Source organism: Aotus nancymaae, unplaced genomic scaffold (genome assembly GCF_030222135.1).
Source record: "Aotus nancymaae isolate 86718 unplaced genomic scaffold, 86718_ANA_hifiasm-v0.15.2.pri h1tg000030l, whole genome shotgun sequence".
Taxonomy (NCBI): Eukaryota; Metazoa; Chordata; class Mammalia; order Primates; family Aotidae; genus Aotus; species Aotus nancymaae.
In genome coordinates this window covers 23,217,756-23,235,838 of record NW_026988443.1, presented here as the reverse complement: position 1 = coordinate 23,235,838, position 18,083 = coordinate 23,217,756, and the positions used below count along the sequence as shown (strand labels likewise).

The following is an 18,083-nucleotide window of genomic DNA, read 5'->3' as shown; positions in this document are numbered from 1 at the left end:
AGACAGTTTTGCTCTTGTCGCCCAGGCTGGAGTGCAATGGCGACATCTCAGCTCACTGCAACCTCTGCCTCTTGAGTTCAAGCGATTCTCCTGTCTCAGCCTCCCGAGTAGCTGGGATTACAGGAGCCCGCCACCATGCCCAGCTAATTTTTGTATTTTTAGTACAGACGGGCTTTCACCATGTTTCCAGGCTGGTCTCAAACTCCTGACCTCAGGTGATCCACCCACCTCGGCCTCCCAAAGTGCCGGGATTATAGGAGTGAGCCACGGCGCCTGGCCCTGATGTTTCATTTCAAATGCTTCTGTCCCTGCCCTTTGACGGTTTTTTGGGAGGTGTGTTTTCAGTTGACCAGCTGGAGTTCTTAATGACACCGGCGCCCTCCTCGGTCTGCGCTGCGCGGCCGAGGCCCGTACAACCTCCAGGGGGCGCCCGGGGCCCGCGCTCCCTCGACGCCCCGGCCAGTGGCGTCCGGGCGGGAGAACTTCGTATCCGAGTGGTCCACCTGGATTCGTCTCCTTGGTTCCCGAGCCTCCTCCCTCTCCCCTACCAAAGGACAGTGAACTGGAGCGGCGCTCGGCGCAGGCGGCTGGACGCGTAGCGCGGCCTTCGTGACAGGTTTTTTTTTTGTCCCACGTTTGTACGGGACCTTGGGCTTCCAAACCGACGTTGGGTGATTTGTCAGCAGATACTTTCACCGCCCACCGCAAACCTGCGGAGCCAAGCGGGGCCGCTCTCCGGAGGGTCTCAGAGGACGCCCCCTGCCAGCTGCCAGCATCTGCGGGGAGAGGGATGGGTGTTTGGGTTGGGAAATGAAGTTCTGGTTTTGCACATTTACTCGTCTACACTGGCGTCTCACTGTGACCTAGGAACTGGAGATGGAGGCTAGGGCTGGGAGTTGGGGAGCCAGAGACTGTAGGGCGGGGGTTCCCCCCAGGATCGGTTGGTAGGGTCACCAGGGAGCAGATCTCCACCAGGCAGAGCCCTTAGACGGCAGCATCATGGGTGACGGATGGATGGAGACCATGGGGTTCAGGAGCCTGAGAGGGAGGCAATGGGATGGCCACAGGGTCCAGCCGGAAATGAAGGGACAAAAAAATCCTTGGGGCTGCAGACCAGAGGCCTCTTCTGGTGGCCAAAGGTGAGGGAGACACAGGGTGCTAGGTGTGCAGAGGTGTCATCCTAAAGGCCAAGACTGTACAGGGCTGGACATGGCAGCTTGGATGTGGCAGGGAATGGAGAGGGACCAAGGAAGCTGGTGACCTGGACAGTGACATGGGTCGTTCTTACCCATCACAGTTACCCAAGATGAAGGCAGGTCCTTGAGTTGAGGAAGGGGCTAGGTGTCTGCCTGTAATCCCAGTGCTTTGGGGGCTAAGGTGGGAGGATTGCTGGAGGCCAGGAGTTCAAGGCTGCAGTAAGCCATGATCATGCCACTGCGCCCCAGCCTGAGTCACAGAGTGAGACTCTGTCTCTTAAAAAAAAAAAAAAAAAAAGCGGCGGAGAGCGGGGGTGGGGAAGACTGGGCACAGTGGCTCACGCCTGTAATCCCAACACTTTGGGAGGCCGAAGCTGGCAGATGGCTGGAGCCCAGGAGTTCAAGACTAGCCTGGGCAACATAGTGAGACTCCATCTCTACAAAAAATGAGCCGGGCATGGAGCGACATGGTGCACACCTGTGGTCCCACCTTCTTGGGAAGCTGAGGCAAGAGGATGGTTCAAGCCTGGGAAACAGAGGTTGCAGTGAGCCAAAATTGTGCCATTGCACTCCAGTCTGGGAAAAAGTTGGGGAGAGAAAAGGTGAGCCAAGCCCCAGAGCAAGGGCTGGGAAGAGAGAACAGCAAACAGGAGCCTCAAAAACTGGGGCAGCAGGGAAGGGGTGAGTGGGGGCTGGAATTGTTCAAAGGCACCTATTGAGCAGTGGTTTCCAGGGATATTGAGGGGTCTGGAGAAGGGACAGCAACTCCTAGGGGATGTGGGGAAGCTGTGGCCAGCAGGGGACACCTACAAAGCAGGAGATGAAAGGAGAGGCTGTGTCTGTAACAGATGGTCCCTGCTTTCCAGGGTATGGAGGACAGCACATGGGGAGTGGGTGAGAAGATATGAGACTTCAGTGTGTGGGAGGACAAGATGGGGTGACCAAGTGTGAGGATGGGAGTCTGGACAGGACCCTGGGCTCACCACATGGGACCCTGGACAGAACCAGGGCAGCAGAGCCTCCACTCACAGACCAGACACCAGCTTCTGCTTGGAAAGACCCATCTCCTATTAAGAACCCCATGGCGCAGTGGCTCATGCCTTAATCCCAGAACTTTGGGAGGCAGAGGTAGGTGGATCACCTGAGGTCAAGAGTTCGAGACCAGCCTGGCTAACATGGCAAAATCTTCCATCTCTACTAAAAAATACAAAAATTAGCCAGGCGTGGTTGCGGGCACCTGTAATCCCAGCTACACAGGAGGCTGAGGCAGGAGAATCGCTTGAACTCGGGAGGTGGAAGTTGCAGTGAGCCAAGATCGCATTTTGTACTCCAGCCTGTTCGACAAGAGCAAAAATCCATCTCAAAAAAGAACCTCCTGTACCATGACAGGTCCCTAGGGAGTGAGTCATGGGCTCTTACTGCACCCCAAGGAGCCCACATGTGAAAATGCCTCCTGAAGCACTGAGTGCTTGTAAAGGCCTACTGCTGGGCATGTCGGCCCTATTAGAGGAAACATTTTATCACATCGGAGGCACAAGTAGGTTGTTTCGTGGTAATTGCTTTCCTAAACCATAAAGAAAATGCATCACAAACCCAGCACAATTAACTAAAGTGGTCACATTCCTCCTCTTTGATTTAAAACTATTTAGAAATATTAGCAACTGAGTTTGCTTCCAGGTTGTTGGTGCTTTTTTTTTTCTCAACTGCAGCTTTTTCTTTTGAATCCCATAACATATCCTGAGTACACCAGGAGGGAGGAATGAAAAGATGTTTGTGTTTCCAGCTCTGCAGCCAACTGCTACTCAAACAATACCCTCAATATGTAACCTGGGAGTTTAATATTCTCAAATATTTATAATTATGCAGAAATAGCCCTAAGAAATGTTCAGCTTCCTCACAGCTGGATAATTATCTGCATTCAATGTTCACAACCTCGGAGCTGCTTCTCAGAGTTTGGGGTGCCTCTCTGCTACTTGGGCATGCAGAGTACATGCGTTCTGTGCACAGATTCCTAAGGGGGCGTAGAGGTGGCATGGGGAGATCCCGGCATGCTCTGTGTGTCTCTCTCTCAACAGAGTCCTGCTCTGTGATGCAGGCTGGCGTACAGTGGCATGATCATTGCTCACTGTAGCCTTGAACTCCTGGGCTTAAGCCATCCTCCCACTTCAGCCTCCAGAGTAGCTGGGACCACAGACACATGCCACCACACCTGGCTATTTTCTTCTAAAACTTCCATAGGTTTTTGGGGAACAAATGGTGTTGGTTATGGGATAAGTTCATTAGTGGTGATTTCTGAGATTTTGATGCACCCATCACCCAAGCAGTCCACACTCTACCCAATGTGTAGTCTTTTATCCCTCGCCCCCCTCCTACTCATTTTTTTCTGACTAATTAAAAAAAAAATTTTTTTTTTTTTTTAGAGACCGGATCTCACTTTGTTGCCTAGGCTAGTATTGAACTCCTGGCCTCAAGTGATCCTCCCACCTCTGTCTCCTTAAGTGCTAGGATTACAGAGTGAAGAAAGGCTCAATCATTCCCAGCAAATCCTGTAGTGGACCCGTGGATAAAGTCCCCCATTGAGTACCTGCAGAAGTGTCCCATGGAGTCCCAGGTGCTCCCCACAAAAGGATGCTGTGGTTAAAGCAGCACTGCCTCTGTCTACCTTTGGAGAGACACTATGCATGCCTTCTATTCATACATTTTCTCCTTGCCTGTCATCTCTCCCGCTGTTCCCTCTGTTCCACGCATATTTCCAGAAGAATATCAAGAAAACTATTTTTCCTGCATAATTACCCACCTCCTCTCCGCCCACCTCCACACATCTTTTCTGCTTTGACGTGGCAGCTGCTCTGATTTCTTTAAGTGGACTGCATTCTGCATTTACCAGGCAGGTGGAATTCTATGAAGGGAGCCTCCAGCTGAGCTGAGAGTGAGGGCCCTGGACATGATCATCCCTCTCTGCTCCAGACCTGCTGCTCCTCTGCCTGCATTGAGATCCCCCTTCCCACAGCCCCTGGGCACAAGGATATTGGTTCCTGAATGGGAATCACCAATCAACTGCCTGGTCCTTCTCCCAAGCCCAGGTTGCCTCAGTCCTGATCCTGTGACCTGAAAGGACATTCCTCTTTAGTGAGATCAGCTAGCATCTTCTCAGTTGCAGCTTACAGAACACTCGACCCAAAATAGCACAAGCTAAAGGAAATGGGGTATCCCATGGAACCAAAGAGTCTTGAAGGCCCAGCTGAGGTTCAGGCAGGGCACTGTTGATGCTGCTCTGGAATTCTTTCCACCTGCCTGCCTTGGGCTATGGGCTTTATCCCCAGGCCTGCCGTGCCCAACACAGCAAAGGGGTCAAAGGTGCTCCAAACCCTGGTTCACCCTCTGACTGCCCAGAAGAACCAGGAGTTCCTTCTCCAGGTGGATTCTCCAAATGATCAAGAAAGCATCTTCCCTTGCTGGGTCTGATGGCTCACGCCTGTAATCCCAGCACTTTGAGAGACTGGGGCTGATGATCGCTTAAGGTCAGGAGTTTGAGACCAGCCTGGCTAACATGGCAAAACCCCTTCTCTACTAAACATACACGAATTAGCTGGACGTGGTGGTGGGCTCCTATAATCCCAGATACTCGGAAGGCTGAGGCAGGAGAATTGCTTGAACCTGGGAGGCGGAGATTGCAGTGAGTCGAGATTGTGCCACTGCACTGCAGCCTGGGCAACAGAATGAGACTCAGTAAATAAATAAATAAATAAGAAAGCATCTTCCCAGGGGCCCATCAAAAGTCCTGTGAGTCTGATTGGTCCCAATTAGGTCTGGTGCCCGTCCCTTAGTCAACCACAGTGGCCAGGTGGCTGGGACATGCTGATGAGTATCAGTCTATCAAGGCCTGTCTCTGCAGCTGGGAGAGGGGGCGAAGTCCCTGAGCTGCATGGAAGAAGGACAGACACCCACATCAAATGTGGAAGAGTGGACCAATGGAAGTGGGAATGCACAGCAGAAGATCCCGGAAGTGAATGTTCACAACCCTGGGTAAATTGCAATTGAGTCCCCTTACCTTCTCTCTCTCAGAAGCAAAGACCAACTTCTCTCTCTGTGCACCTCAATAGGCTGCTTTCCAATCAGGGTCCTTGCCTGTTTCGTGGACTTGCTGTGTCCCCAGCACCAAGGACACTGACTGGCCAATGAGTGCTCCACCAGGATGAGCAGAGGGAAGGAACCAAAGGGAGGGAGAAACAGGCATGCTTGTCCACAGGTGGCTTTGGGGCTCTGGATAGATCGAGACAGCCCTGGGATCCATGGAGCTGGCTGGATGAGGGGTCCTGGGCCCAGAGTGGCACGTGTCTTCTTCCACAGGCCTCACTGTAAGGTGGCCAGGAAGAAAGCCGTTACCAACAGAACTGTGGATGCCTGTCACTTAAGTGTGTCACTGTACAGGGCTGCAGGAATCATTCAGTAAGATTCTAGAAGCATTCATGGGACATCTATTCATGCCAGGCCCGGGCACAGGCACTGCACAAGTGGACAAGGCACAGCTAGTCCCTGCCCTGCAGGGTCACACCTGGCAAAGTCAGGTCCCCACAAAACCAGGACTAAAACAATGGGAACCCTGTCATCAGAGGTGGGAAAAGCCACCCCACTGCCCCATTGGCACCTCTGCCAGCCTTTCTCTCAGCAGCCAGAATGAGCCCCCAGGTGCCCTCACATAGCAGTGAAGTGTGCCAGACACTTTTCTTTTATACACATACGATTTATGACAAATCAATCCTAACTTGCATAAGGAGACACTAAGGCTTAGAGGGACTTTTTCCCAAATTTAAGACTCAGAAATGCCCAGATAATCTCTCCTTGATTGCTACTAAGTTTTTTTTTTTTTTTTTTTTTTTTTGATATGGCGTCTTGCTCTGTTGCCCAGGTTGGAGTGCAGTGGCACAGACTCGGCTCACTGCAACCTCCGCCTCCCAGACTCAGGCAATTCCCTGCCTCAGCCTCCTGCGTAGCTGGGATTACAGGCACCCACCAGCACACCTGGCTAATTTTTGTATTTTTATTAGAGACAGGGTTTCACCATGTTGGCCAAGCTGGTCTTGAACTCCTGACATCAGGTGATCCACCCACCTTGGCCTCCCAAAGTACTGGGATTGCAGGCGTGACCCACTGCGCCCGGCCGGTTACCGCTAAGTCTTGTATCAGTCATAGTGTTCCCTTTCTTTGGTATGTCTATGATAATATGTAAATTATGAGCCCCCATGTCTAGGATAATATGTGAATTATGAGCTTCCCATTACAACAGGGCTTAGAGGGAAGAGCCTCTCCTGAATTTTCCTTTTGAGGAAGTTGGTGCCTTGGAGACAATGTTCTCCCTTGAGGACTCTTCTTAGAAAGTGGAGTAAATTTTTTCTTCACTAAAAAATAATTTATCCAAAATTTTGAAAATTGGTTGAATGTTCTGCTTTAACCTCTGTGTCAATTCCAGAGGCAGCAGTCCCCACTAGGGCCAGGCTGTGTTTAGCACCCCATGCAGGCGAACTCCCCAGCAGTGTCTGGGACATTCTGGGGGCCTTACCTGAGTGTCAGCCACATTTGCCATTTCTCCAGCCACCACACTGCCTCTGCTGCCTGCAACTCGGAGGTGGCTGCTCGGATCAGCATGCTCAGCCTCTCCAGCCACCACCCCGAGGCCCCTTTCTGGCTTCCAGAAGGGATTCTCTCTGCCTGGGGCTGACAGATCAGTCCTGACAGGGCTTGTTGGCAGATGTCAGGGCTTTTCAAAGTCAAAGCCCCAGAAATGGCTTGCCTTTAGCCACTGTTGTGATCACCCTGAGTTGCTGCCACCAACCCCTCCCAGCCAACAGCAGCCCGCTCTATTATCTAGTTCCCTGCTCCTTCAGCCTCTGCGTGGGCAGCTGTGTCCCCACACTAGAACCACCCAGGCAACCCCTCATAGGGTAGCCCAATCGTCTTGCTTTGCCTGGGTCTGAGGGGTTTCCTGGGATGCAAGATTTTCAGTGCTAAAACGTTCAATGGGGTAATTGATCACAAATCTCAGAATCCAGAGGTCTCTCAAACATCTGCAGAGAGAAAAGAAGTCTCTCCCTCTACCGGTATCCTCCTTCTGTCCCCAAGATCAATCACTTCTAAGACAGTTATCTAAGGAGATTATTTGTTTCTGGGGCAACTGCCCCTCAATCATCAAATAATCTGAGAGGAGTCCATGTCCCGGCATCTGGGGAACCCCGCTCTGGGCATTACCCTTCATTAGTGCTGATGTGAAACATCCCCTGTTAATAGAGCCTACTGTTGGCAACTCAAGAGGCTGGTGAAGTGCCTGGGAAAGACAGGGCGAGGCAGAGCTATTACTGAGCATCTCTATCTCCAGTGCTGTTCTAGAGGCTGCAGGCGAGAGGAGGCTGCTAACCTATGACTCATGTCCTCAGGACTTACAAACCCCAGTTCTTGGGAGAGAGTCCCAGTTATTTCCTACTGGGATACCCGGCTTGACTTGAAATCTGAATGTTGGGGTAGGTCTTACAAAGGGAGTTAAAACCTAAATTCCAGGCCGGGCATGGTGGTTCACGCCTGTAATCCTAGCACTTTGGGAGGCTGAGGTGGATGAATCACGAGGTCAGAAGTTCAAGACCAGCTTGCCCAAGAAGGTGAAACCTCATCTCTACTAAAAATACAAAAATTAGCCGGGTATGGTGGCAGTCGCCTATAATTCCAGCTACTTGGGAGGCTGAGGTAGAAAATTGCTTAAACCCAGGAGGCAGAGGTTGCAGTGACCCAAAATTGCACCACTGCACTCCAGCCTGGGCGGCAGAGCAAGACTCCGCCTCAAAACAAAACAAAACCTAAATTCCACCTGCCCCATTGAGAAGAAGGAACCTTTGTCTCCCTTCTAGGGAAAGGCTTTCCTGTCAACAACCAGCTGTAAGTATGGAGAGTTGGGTGGAGACGCCAGGACAGCCTGGAGATGCCTGAACTAGGACAGAGGTGATGGAGTGGGCAAAGCGGGGGTGAACTGGTGCAAAATTAAGGAAGTGAAACTGGCAGGCCATGCTATAAACTAGTCTTAGGGCCCCTTGATACCCCAATGAGTCACTGAGGCCTGTGGGAGGAGCTGAGCACCTACTGCACACCAGACTCCATGCTGGGTCTCCCCACTTGTTCTCCCTAATAACCCTCAAACGACCCTTGAGGTAGGAATTATCATCCCCACACAGTCAGAGGAGAGGGCTCAGAGAAGCCCAGTTACTTGTTGGAGGCCCCAGTCCTCTGAGCAGTGATGCTGCCAGGACTGGAATCCAACTCTGCTCGGAGCAGGGGCACAGCCCTAAGTCTGCAGACCGACACAGGTGCCAAGAGCTGGGGCAGCATCTTGTGTGGAGGGCACCGTGTGTGGCTTCTTGGGTGTCCAGGTACCTCCTCACCAGGGACATTCAGAGAAATGGCCAAAGTGCCAGAGGGTCGCTGGGGGTCCCAATCAACACAGCAGGGCACCAGACACGATGCACACCAACAAGGACCCTGAGGGCAAGGTCATGGGGAAGGCTGAGAACTTGGCCAGAGCTCCTTCCTGAGCAGAGGAACGTAGGCAGAGATGTCAGTAGAAGGCGAGGGGGGCTTGAATCCTACATGTGCCCACCACCTAACCAGGCAGAGCCACAGCAGCTGGCAGCCTGCACTGTCTTACTGCCAGTCTCCAGTGCTGGGACTCCCTTCCCTGTCCTTTGCGGTGGGGTTGCAGGTGACTGACTGTCCTTCATCTACTCACTGAGGCACAGAGAGGGGCCAGCTAGGGCTGGGCAACAGGGGGCTGGGAGGTGCCAGGCATGGTTCTGGGGTTCATACCTATAATCCCAGGACTTTGGGAGGCTGATGCATGTGGATCGCTTGAGCCCAGGAGTTTGAGGCCAGCCTGGGCAACGTGGCAAATGTGGAGTTAAGTATTTCACATGTAACTCACTTACCCCTCTCAATGATTCTTGGCACAAGTGACCATTATTATCCCCATTTTACAGATGAACAGAGGGAGAAACAGAGATTAAGCATCCTGCCCAAGGTTATACCATACCTGGACACTGACCAGACTGGGGCTTGAACCCAGGTGTCGGGCTCCAGTATAACCACAGTGCACCTGCACCCACCCATTCCTCCCACCTACCCTCCTCAGCCTTTCCCTCTCTGCACCCCCTCCTCACCTTGCCCATCTCCAAAGATGCTTCCATCCCCATGGCCTGAGGACCTGAGTATTGACCAGGGCTGAGTGACCTTGACCTAGCCATGGCTTCTGGGCATGACCATGGCTACCCGCCTACCCCTAGTGTCTGCTCCACCCTGCCCACCCAGCTTGAGGGGAGTCAAGCCAGATCTCTGGGGTGAAGAATGGGCACCCTGCAGGCAGGCTGGCCTACAGGAGGTCAGATGAGAGCCAAGAGCTAGGCCCACGAGTCCCACCCACCACAGCCTTGCCATGTGCACAGACCACAGACCACAAGACACGGAGCCCTTTGCTCCTCCCAGTTTAAAATGTCAGGCCACCCTCCTAAAATGTGCAAGAAGATCTAGGCATGCATCTTGGTGACCCACAGTGACCACACTGACCCACGTCAGCTGTCCCTCCCTACCTCTCCAGCTACTGGTTTCAGGGCGGCCTCCATGGGAGGCTGCAGGGTACCCCATTTCAGACACCATTGCTTTTCTCATCTTGGTCTTGTCATTCTGGGCTCTCCTGCCTCCCAGACCAGTGGTCACACTGCTGAACAGAAATGGAGGGAGGGGCAACTGTTCCCTAGGCCCCAGGAGGCATGAGGATGGGGTCTTGGGTGCAAAGGGCAGGCCAGACTTGGCCTCGGCCTCTCCCACTCCTGCCGCTCAGCTATCCTTTGTCATCACCATGGGACTCTGCATCTCAGCCCACCAGGAGGCTGAGCCAACCCATTCTTCTCATTTTATTTTATTCTTAATTCATTTTGAGATGAGTCTTGCTATCATCTGGGCTGGAGTGCAGCGGCGTGACCATAGCTCACTGCAGCCTCCGACTCCTGGGTTCAAGTGATCCGCCCACCTCAGCCTCCTGAGTAGCTGGGACTATAGGCATGCACCACTACCCCTGCCTAATTTTTTGTTATTGTTTTGTTTTGTTTTGTTTTTTGTTTTGGTAGAGATGGAGTTTTGCCATGTTGCTCAGGCTGGCCACAAACTCCTGGTCTCAAGTGATCCACACACCTCGGTCTCCCAAAGTCCTGGGATTACAGGCATTAGTCACCCCATCCAGCCCCATTATTCTCACTTTAAAGGCAAGACGGCTGAGGTCTGGAGAGGTATGAACAGCTCAAGGGCACCCAGAGAGCCAATGGCAAAGCCAGGATTCAAGCTTCAGTCTATTCCTATAGCAATGAGTGTACTGCCCCATGATACCCTTATAATATGCCCAGGAAAAGCTGTTTCTGGTTCTGATGCCCTGAGACGCCCCAGACATGCCATCAAGGCAGAGAACACACAAAGCCTGCTCTTCCCCTCGGTAGTTTTTCCTAACCACAGCACCCATGATTTTCCCTTTTATTTGTTTTCCCACCGATCAACATGATGAGAACATAGAGAAAACATAATAAGAGACCTCCCAAATGACAGATGGACCATAATGGCAGAGGAGTTAAACTATAGATAGAAGAAGGCTGGCCTTCTCCAAGCTGCCCCTGGGATGTTCTACTCAGGCAGGACCTGTGCCCTCTCATTAAGCAGCCTCACAGCCCTCCCTTGGGCCCTGGGAGGCAGTTGGGCGGGGCATGGGGCATGGGTGAGGCTGTTAGCAGGGCTGGGCGGGGGGCACTTGCCAGGCACATCCCATAAAGTTTTGGGGAAAGAGTTTCAGCATCCTTCAGTTGTGGACCACATTTCCTCTGTAGGGGCAAGGGGCTGGGGGCAGGACTGGGGGCAGGTTGTGGACAGGGGTCACCTGGGCTTGGGCAAGATTCCTGGCTGCCCTCTTAGGACAGATTCTTAGATGTGGATGATGGGTGTTCTGGGAGATCCAGAGGCAGGCGGTTCAGCACTATTGTCAGCTGACCCTCCTTGGCTACTTAACTGCACGCCAGCCCGATGCTAAGCATTTTTCATAAATAGTCCCATTTAATCCTCTCAATAACAATGTGCGGTAGTATTAGGATTGTCCTTATTGTACAGATGGCACACAGAGAGGTTAAGCAACTTGCCCAGGGTCATGCAGCAGGTAGGAGACAGAGACAGATTGAACCTAGGAACCTGTCTCTTGTGTCTGTTGGTGTAACCACAACACTACACTGCTTCCCCCAGAGGGCTGGGGAAGAGACCTATGGAGGGATGACTCCGGCAGGGAGCCAGCAGGCTCTGGGCTCAGCCCCATCTGGTTTGGCAAGCCCTGGATAAAGGAAGAGAGAAATGATGGCTGGCTATGTTTGAGGAAGACAGGAAGCCAGTAGGGGAGAGGGAAGGAGGGACAGCTGACGTGGAGGATGATGTTCACGATCCTCAGAGCCTCCTGGCAGAAGTGATGAGTTACATCCATTTAGATGCAGCATACCTAGGGGAAATGGGGACAGCTGGGACTAGTCCCCAGAAACAGGATCCGACATGGGGGAGGCTGCACTGTGTCTCAGCAGCAGTGCACACAACTGGTACCCATCAAAGGGGGTTGATTAGAAAAGCCAACATACCAGAAACTGGCCAGGGGTCACAGGTCCCCAGGGTCAGCAGGGGTTGGGGACTATGAGTCCCCTGTGTTGAGAACACCCCGAGCCACACATCCCTTGGGCTGCAGATCCTCAAGTTCATGGGCCTCCAAGGTTCCTAAATTAAAGGATCCCCAGGGTTATTGGCCCCAGAGTGGAGGGCACCTGGGGCCACAGATGCTGGCTCCTGGCCCATGTCTCCTTCTAGTTTCTACTCCCCTGGCCAGAAAACCACCCCGGTGGTTACAAATGGGTTTGTGGTCAGTATCCAAGGGCAGCGAGGCTCTGTTAGAGTGAGGAGGGTTCCACATGAAATCCAGACACTCTTGCCATCAACGGGGGCCCCTGTGTTGGTGTGAGAGGCTCTTGGCTTACAGAATGATGTGGTCTTGTCAGAGGCATTTGAACCAGAGCAACTCCATCTTGAGTAGGGGCTGGGTAAAAGGAGGCTGGGGCCTACTGGGCTAAATTCCCAGATGGTTAGGCATTCTAAGTCATAGGGTGAGATAGGAGGTCAGCACAAGATACAGGTCATAAGGACCTTGCTGATAAAACAGATCGCAGTAAAGAAGTTAGCCAAAACCCACCAAAACCAAGATGGCAATGAGAGTGGCCTCTGGTTGTCCTCACTGCTACGTTCCCAACAGCGCCATAACAGTTTACAAATGCCATGGCAACATCAGGAAGTTACCCTATATGGTCTAACAAGGGAAGGCATGAATAATCCACCCCTTGTTTAGCATATCATCAAAAAATAACCATAAAAATGGGCAACCAGCAGCCCTCAGGGCTGCTCTGTCTTTGGGTAGCCACTCTTTTATTACTTGACTTTATTTATTTATTTATTTTGGATGGAGTGCAGGGGTGTGATCTTGGCTCACTGCAGCCTCTGCCTCCTAGGTTCAAGTAATTCTCGTGCCTCAGCCCCCTGAGGAGCTGGGATTACAGGCATGTACCCCCATGCCTGGCTAATTATTGTATTTTTAGTAGAGATGAGGTTTTGCCATATTGGTCAGGGTGATTTTGAACTCCTGACCTCAGGTGTTCCACCCGCCTCGGCTTCCCAAAGTGCTGGGATTACAGGCGTGAGCCACCACACCAGACGGTTATTTGCTTTCTTAAAAACTTGCTTTCACTTTACTCTATAGACTTGCCTTGAATTCTTTCTTGTGCGAGATCCAAGAACCATCTCTTGGGGTCTGGATTGGGATTCCTTCCCGGTAACAGTCTGAGGTTCCAAGGAGAGGGTCTGTGCCCTGTGGCCTGGGGAGAACAGGATCCTTCTGTAGAAGGTGTTGGAGGGGGATGGTTCTTGACCAAGTGGAAAGTAGGCAGCAGGCAGGAAAGACCAGAGCTAAGGCAAGATGGAATGGCTCCCGCACCAGGCTGCCCTGGGCTACGGGGCAGTGTCAGTCCTCCCTGAAGGGCTCCAGAGAGCCGGGTCGTGCTTAGACCAAAGAGGCACATCTAACACAGGAAGGACCAGCCATCTGGGAAGGTGACAGGCACCCTCACTGAGAGTCCTTCTTTAGGCCTGGAGGGACGATCACCAAGACTCCTGCAGGGGGTCTGCCTTGCTGCCTCTCCAAATCCCCAAAGTGGAGGTCTTCTGCTTGCTGTCCACTGAGAATCTGGACATGCCTGCCACTCAGGGTAGCTGCCCTGGAGCTCCCAACTCTAGGAGTAGCCTGGAAAGCAAGACAAGTGGCAGCCTGGCCTGGACTCCCTGGGACCAGCCCCACTAGGTAGCTAAGTGAGCGATAAGAAGGCTGGTTTCTTTCTCCTGCGTAATTCGCTGGTGCTAATAAGGCCAGCGTTGCACACATTTACAAAATCTTTGATTTCACAATTACCAAGGGCCTTGCCAAGTATTAATTAAGCCTCAAAACCCCTGGAGCCTGCAGCAGATTCTCATTAACCTCATTCAGCAGAGGCTACGACTCTGCTTTCCTGCCAGAGCCCCGTGGATGTAGCAATGGCTCCGGCCCTGGGAGCCCGGCTGGCAGAGTTCCCATCCCATGTTACGGGATGACGGACATCAGGGAGGCTTTGGGGCTCCTAATAACTCCGTGACTCTCACAGCAGAGCCCAGTTCGAACCAGACAGATCACAGGCTTCTATTAGAGTAGCCGACACAGAAGGGATCTCCCCACCCTTTGGGCTTTATTGAGATCTAAGTTACATACCGCACACTGCACCTCTTGAATGCATTCCACCCAGTGGCTTTTAGCGTATTCACAGAGCTGTGCATCCATCACCACGATCAATATTAGAACATTTCATTAACCCAGAAAGAAACCCTACACCCTTTGGCCATTTTCCTGGCATCCTCCCCAGCCCTAGGCAGCCACGAATCTACTTTCTGTCTCTAGAGATTTGCCTGCTTTGGTTTGTTTTTATTTATTTTTATTGTGGTAAAATATCTATAACACGCAACTTTTCACTTTAACCATTTGCAAGTGTCCAATTCGGAGGCATTCAGTGCATTCACCTTATTGTTCAACTGTCACGACCATTCATCTCCAGAGCTTTTTCACCTCCCCCAGCTGAAACTCTGTAGCATTAAACATTAACTCCCCACTCCCCCTGCCCCTGGCAACCATCATGCTACTTTCTTCTCTATGAATTTGACTACTCTAGGACCTCATATTAGTGGAATCATATAGTATTTGTTCTTTTGAGTTTGGCTTATTTCACTTGGCATAATTTTTTTTCTTTGAGACGGAGTTTTGCTCTTGTTGCCTGGGCTGGAGTGCAATGGCACGATCTCAGCTCACTGCAACCTCCGCCTCCTAGGTTCAAGCGATCCTCCTGCCTCAGCCTCCTGAGTAGCTAGGATTCCAGGGGCCTGCCACCATGCCCAGCTAATTTTTGTATTTTTAGTAGAGACAGGGTTTCATCATGTTAGCCAGGCTGGTCTTGAACTCCTGACCTTAGGTGATCCACTTGCCTCAGCCTCCCAAAGTACTGGGATTACAGGCATGAGCCACCATGCCCAGCCTTTTTTTGTTTTTTGTTTTTTTGAGACAGAGTTTTGCTCTTGTTGCCCAAGCTGGAGTGCAATGGCATGATCTCTGCTCACTGCAACCTCTGCCTCCCGGGTTCAAGCGATTCTCCTGCCTCAGCTTCCCAAGTAGCTGGGATTACACACTTGGCATAATGTTCTTAAGGTTCATTTGGTCTGTTTTTAAGATATGAAATATTTCAAGCAAAATTACAGGAAACAATATACAGCACACCTCCGTAATTTAACTGAGACATCTCAGACTTAACAAGTGCTAACATTTTGCCATAATATTTGCTTTTCAGTGTTTTGTTTTTGATTGTTTGTTTTGCTAATGTCCTCCCCAGAGCTAACCAAATTCTAAAGTTAAAATGTATCTTTCTTTTTTTAATAAATTTTTCTTAGCTACCCTATTAACTGAGAAGTTAGTATGTATGAGGTAATTGAATCATGGAGGCGGATTTTTCCCATTTCTGTTCTCCTGATAGTGAAGAAGTCTCACGAGATCTGATGGTTTTATAAAGGGCAGTTCCCCTGCACACACACTCTTGCCTGTTGCCATGTAAAACATGCCTTTGCTCCTCCTTCACCTTCCACCATGATTGTGAGGTCTCCCCAGCCATGTGGAACTGTGAGTCCATTAAACCTCTTTTTCTTTATAAATTACTTAGTCTCAAGTATTTCTTCATAGCAGTATGTCTTTATTATAAACAGCATGAGAACGGACTAATACACAGGGCCATTCCTGTCTCACTTGGGCAGACACAGACACCTCCTGAGCAGAGGAAGAGCTGAACACTAAGTGGGCCCAGGACTTTGACTCCTCCACCACCACCCAGCTCTGTGATCAGAGCTGTGAGGGGCACATCTGTTGTAGGGACAGCACCTAGTGCTTTTCATTTCAATTTCCCCAATGACTAATGATGCTGTGTTTTATCACCAGTGGCAAGTGGTCCAGATACAGATGTCCGTCCCCTGGGATGCTGGGAGTTCCCAGGCCACCATGAGGCCTCTGTGAGGGCAGGCTGCTGTCCAAGGGCTGTGCCAGGACCCCCACTGTGCTTGGCTTGAGTGCTGCCCACCACCCCTCCATGCTCAGTCCCTTACCTGTGACAGGCCAGCTGCTGGGTGGCACCTGGTTCAGGCAGTACCAGGTGCTGAGAATTCCTCCAGCCATCTGTAGTGGCCACTCTCAGAGCACGGATGCACATGTAGTACCAGGAGTAAGTGATCTGGTGGAGCTGCCCGGGCTAACGTCATGTGTGCTGTCTCCCATGAGTCCACTCCAAACCTGTCAGGAGATGGGTTCTACCCCGTTGAATGGTTGGGGCCTCATAAAGTGGGGCAGTGTCTGTTTCTGCACCCAAAGTGGGCTCCCCAGTGACTCCCTATCAGGTCCTGTCACGCTGTCCCACCTCCCAGCTCCTGCTGGCAAGAGCCCCAAGGGAGGCTGCAGGCAGTTGGGCCTCACCCTTCACCCCACCGTCCAGAGAGGCCCACACCCAGGTTTCTCGCCCTTCCCCATTGTCCTGTGTCTGACATTGACCACAGCCCCAAGCAGTTTGATGCTGGAAGTGCTTGGTGGCCATCAAGAAGGCCAAGGACAGTGACTCATTTGACCTGCTCCTTTCTCTGACACTCTGGAACCCCAAGACATCCTCCCTCCCCTGTGGGCCAGTGGAGGCTTGAGGGCTGAGAGACTGTCTGTCTGGGCGCCTTCCATGGCTCTGTAGGGGCATGCAGCCAGGGGCACTGCCACTTCTCTTTACAGGGCCCAGGTGGCACCTGGAGGGCACAGAGGAAGGCCCAGAGGATCTTTGAGGGAGTGACTGAGCCTTACGGCAGAGCCACACCACCCCCAGGCCGTGCACCCCATGTCTGTAGTTACCAGGTGGTGCCAGGAGGTCTAGGGGAGTGTCTGCTGTACAAGTAAACACAAAGATCACAGCCTCCCTCCTCAGGGCACACCCCGCTGGTTCCTCTGCATTCTTTTGCCCCTGAGGCAGGTGGCAGCCATCCCAGGGGGCCTCCCAGCAGGGCTGCAGGAGGCATGAGAGGCACCCCACTGGCTCCACCTGAATTGCTAACAGGACTCTATGCTCCCAGTGCAGGGATCCCCAGGCTGACCATCTGGGCTGTAGCCAAACCCTTCCTCACTGAGCCTCCACCCCAGGTTCCTCAGGCTGGCCCCGCATTGAGTGCCTGGCTCCAGTCTTCACTGTCAAGGCCCCAGGGGAGTGCCCTGGACTGAGAATAGCAGATATAGCCGCAGCTCTCCACCCTGTGCCAGGCACGGCCCAGCTCCTCACAAACCTTATCTCCTGGCACTGGGGCAGAGCCAAGGCCCCTGCCTCCACTCTGGCCTTGAACTCCCCACCTTCGTTATCTGAGCATGGACCCTGCACCTGCACAGTCCCCCCCAGCCCTGTGGCTGCTACTGCTGCAGTAGCCTGGCTAACACGAAGGCCTTGTTCACCCACCAGTCCTGACCAGCCAGGCTGTGTTCACTCAGGGCTTTGATGGACAAGGAGAAGAGGGCCCCACTGGTGTGCCACAGGACGAGGAACAGGACAAGACTCTTGAGTGGCTCACAGGCCAGGGGCCAATGGCCGAATAATCACATTCCTGACAATCAAATGCAATTCTCCCAGCTGGCCTGTTGTAGATCTCGGGTCAAGATTCACGTGCTATAACACTTGGTATCAACTGACCGACAAGTTGCAGCCTGCACTGGAGAAGCAAGAGGGAACGGCTTCCATCTATCTTCCCAAAGCCAACTCAGAGGGTCTGTGCCATGTCTCAATCCCGGCAGGCCCAGATCGAAGGCGAGAGAAAACGGATTTGCAGCCCCTTGTGATCGGGGTCCAGAATCAGCCCAGCAAGGTGGAGTGAGTCTCATGGACCCCCAGCAAGTGGCGCAGGGACTTGGGACCCAGGCCTCCAGGCTTCCCTGCACATCCCCGGCGCTGCCTGCTTCACACCACAGAGACCCACAGCCCCTACCCCACTGCTCCTCCGGCCTCTTCTCCTCTGCCCCCTGGCCTCACATAGTGTTTTGAAGGTGAACTCTGCTTATAGTGAATGTCATTTTGAGGTCATCTGTGAATGGAGCCTTCCATGGATCAGTGTAAATGATGGAAACGTGCCTGGCCAGTGCTGTACTCGCCATGCGTGACCAGA

The 18,083-nt window shown here is 52.3% G+C and overlaps 1 protein-coding gene and 1 long non-coding RNA gene across 2 annotated transcripts in view; both read right to left on the bottom strand.

Moving 5' to 3' along the window:
- ZFP90 (ZFP90 zinc finger protein) overlaps positions 1-18,083 on the bottom strand; it is a 110,021-nt gene that overhangs the window by 53,940 nt on the left and 37,998 nt on the right. The gene's annotated exons all lie outside the window — the stretch shown is intronic.
- On the bottom strand, positions 522-16,252 carry LOC105706791 (uncharacterized). Its single transcript, XR_001104921.1, has 3 exons — positions 16,011-16,252; positions 5,248-5,552; positions 522-776 (listed from the first exon to the last, which is right to left on the bottom strand). It is a non-coding gene; the product is annotated as an uncharacterized LOC105706791 (long non-coding RNA).